The sequence below is a fragment of the Prionailurus bengalensis genome, chromosome A1 (assembly GCF_016509475.1).
Source record: "Prionailurus bengalensis isolate Pbe53 chromosome A1, Fcat_Pben_1.1_paternal_pri, whole genome shotgun sequence".
Taxonomy (NCBI): Eukaryota; Metazoa; Chordata; class Mammalia; order Carnivora; family Felidae; genus Prionailurus; species Prionailurus bengalensis.
In genome coordinates this window covers 38,295,791-38,299,381 of record NC_057343.1, presented here as the reverse complement: position 1 = coordinate 38,299,381, position 3,591 = coordinate 38,295,791, and the positions used below count along the sequence as shown (strand labels likewise).

General features: G+C 38.8%; 1 pseudogene; it reads right to left on the bottom strand.

The window, feature by feature from the left end:
• Positions 1 to 2,373: 2,373 nt before the first annotated feature.
• On the bottom strand, positions 2,374 to 3,048 carry LOC122478171 (annotated as a pseudogene).
• Between the last annotated feature and the right edge of the window lie 543 nt (positions 3,049 to 3,591).

The following is a 3,591-nucleotide window of genomic DNA, read 5'->3' as shown; positions in this document are numbered from 1 at the left end:
ATCATCAGGGAAATACAAATAAAAACACATTGAGATATCATCTCCCACTGGTCAGAGTGTCTAAAATTAACAACTCAGGCGATAACAGATGTTGGCGAGGATGTAAAGGCAGGGGAACTCTCTTGCACTGTTGGTGGAAATGCAAAATGGTGCACCCACTTTCAAAAATACTGTAGAGGTTCCTTACAAAATTAAAAATAGAATTGCCCTATGACCCAGAAATTGCACTACTAGGAATTTATCCAAAGGACAGAGGAGTGCCGATTCTTAGCGCCACATGCACCCCAATGTTTATAACAGCACTATCAACAATAGCCAAATTATGGAAAGAACCTAAATGTCCATTAACTGATGAATGGATAAAGAAATTGTGGTTTATATACACAATGGAGTACTACGTGGCAATAAGAAAGAATGAAATATGGTCCTTTGTAGCAATGTGGATGGAACTGGAGAGTGTTACGCTGAGTGAAATAAGCCATACAGAGAAAGACAGATACCATATGTGTTCACTCTTATGTGGATCCTGAGAAACTTAACAGGAACCCATGGGGGAGGGGAAGGAAAAAAAAAGAGGTTAGAGTGGGAGAGAGCAAAAGCATAAGAGATGGGGGGGCGTTGATGGGAGGTGGGAGGGAGGGGAGGGTGGGTTATGGGTATTGAGGAGGGCACCTTTTGGGATGAGCACTGTGTGTTGTATGGAAACCAATTTGACAATAAATTTCATATATTAAAAAATAAATAAATAAATAAATAAATAAATAAATAAAAAGAAGAGGTGGCATGTATGTGTATACATGCACACGCACACACACACACACACACACACAACGGAATACTACTCGGTGATGGAAAAGCTTGAAATCTTTACATTTGCGACAATGTGGATTGAACAGGAGGGTATTATGCTAAGTGAAGTAAGTCAGAGAAAGACAGACATCATGTGATTTCACTCACATGTGGAATTTGAGAAAGTTAACAGAAGATCATAGGGAAAGGGAAGGAAAATAAGATACAAACAGAGAGGCAGGCAAACCATAAGAAACTTTTAAATACAGAGAACAAATTGATATATGATGGGGGTGGGGGGCTAGGGGGTGGGAAAAATGTGTGATGGGCATTGAGGAGGGCACTTGTTGGGCTGAGCATTGGGTGTTGTATATAACTGATGAATCATGGGAATCTACTCCTGAAGCCAAGGCTATACTCTATGTTAGCTAACTTGACAATAAATAAATAAATAATAAAAATAATGACCAATAATGACACATTTTTCACAGAAAATACAGGAAGGTAAAAGATCAAAGTCACCCTTTAAAAAACAAAAAGAAACTCACTGAGAGGAGAGGACATAGGTAAAGTTCGAGGACAAACCCCCACAGAGGGGAGAAGTCGGCATACAGATATTGGAAGATGGTTTCCTGCTTTGTTATGCATAGCCACTTCAGGCGGTAGACAGAATCATGACTTAATTATTGTTCTGGTGTGTTGAGGCTCCCTTCAATGGGCATCAGAAATCCAGGACAACAAGATGGGACTACCAAGGCTAGTATCCAGAAAACAGACTGACTACCTAGAATGACCTCAGCAGTGGCCAGAATGGAGTGTGATATATCACCTTTGCACATCTCTCGAAGAGGCAGCTCGTACAAGAAATGGGTGTTTTGATTTACCCAATTACCACTGTTTTCTCCCATGAAATTTGAGTATGTTGATAGTACTGTCTAGATTTGCTATGATATAGAAGGCCCTCCCTAGGCTTCATGCTGAGGCCATGTAGTAAATCAGCCTTTTTCCAAAGCTCTTTTTTCTAAGGTGAACGGTACTTACTATCAATAAAATGGTCCTTTTTAATTGAAAAATAAATTTAAAAAGAGAGACAAAGGTCATAATGTTTTCACGCAATACATACTTGGTTTTTTAAATAACAATTGTAACAAATGACAGAAAGAATTGTGGAATGCTGCTCTTGTGAACCATACAAAAAACAACATTTTGGATTGTTTAAAGGACATAATTTAAAGAAATGTCTCAAACACTTTTTGAAATACTGTAGTAGTCAGTCCATAGAGGCATGCCTTAGGTGGATATGGGAATGTAGTTCAGAAAAGAAAGAGAAATATCACAGGGGTACTACTCAGTTTCTTCAAAATCACTGAGCAAAAAAAGCAACGTTCAGCTTCCATACTGATTTCACACAACTTCTATACAGTATCTGGACTTCAATCCAAGAGCAAAAGTTAAGACTCTCCTCTTCTATTTTTGGTAAACAACTGCATGGTAAACTTAAATGACTTTTCCCCTGGATTTTATCTGGGAGTGGCCTTTTTAATTTTTTATTTTAAATAAAGGGCAGGTTTGGTATCAGCAATATCAATATTTCTTTTTTATACTGATATCAGCAGTGTCAATATTTCTTGGGACCTCAGGAAGATTCATATTTTTTACAGCTGATACAGCACAGGCTAGAGATCCTGCAAAGCCAGCCTCAGATTTCTCCAGTTCATTTTGTGCATGAATTTGTGCAACAATCTCATTCATTTTTGTCTCCAATACCATTCACTCCATCACCATTTCTGCAAGAATATTGTGAACCTTGTCTACATTGTAAATTAAATCCAGTTCACAGACATTTTCAAAACGCTTGGCTAATGTTTCCACAAATACTTTGAGTTCTAAGGACATTATGAAGATTTTCAGGAAGCAGGGATTGGTGGGTTTGGGGGTCAGATCTATATACACATGGCAAGAGATCGATGAATCTTGGGCTTCCTGGGTGATTGAATTGGATTTAAAATGCCAAGTTCACTTTGTGAAGAATCCACATAGAAGACAAAGTATAATGTTGCATAATGTCTATAAATCAGTTTGTTGTCAGATCCTCCAATTAACAATTCTCCTTCTAAGAAATTACATTTTCATCTCTCTTAGATACTAAATAGAATGTCTCCCTGATGACTGGCTGTCTTGTATCTTCTCTGTAGGGCTTGTAGAACTTGGAAAGCCTTGGCTTCCCATGGTGTTGAAGATGAGGGTCGCCAAGATCATGCCTAAGCAGGTCCAACCAGTTGGGCACTGGGGCAGGAGCACCAGCTTTCCCTGGGGTCATTACTGGTGATCCTTGCCCACCCACCCTCCCACATGTGCATATTCTTAAATGGTAGTTTGGTTTTTTTTTTTTAATGTTCATTTATTTACTTTGAGAGACAGCGTTCACGTAAGTGAGCAGGGGATGGGCAGAGAAAGAGGGAGAGAGAATCCCAAACAGTCTCCATACTGTGAGCACAGAGCCCAACACGGGGCTCAATCCCACCAACTGTCAGATCATGACATGAGCTAAAATCAAAAGTAGCTGGCTTAACTGAATGAGGCACCCACGTACCCCTAAATAGATTTTTAATAGATTGAACATATGACTCTTGATTATTCAAAAAGACATTTAAACTGCCTACATGTTGTTGTGGCAATAACTTATGTAAACAATAAAACAACGGTATCATAGATATGGTTTGGCAGAGATATCTGTCTATCTATAGATAGATTTGGATAGAGAGATAGAGATAGAGATAGAGATAGAGATAGAGATAGAGA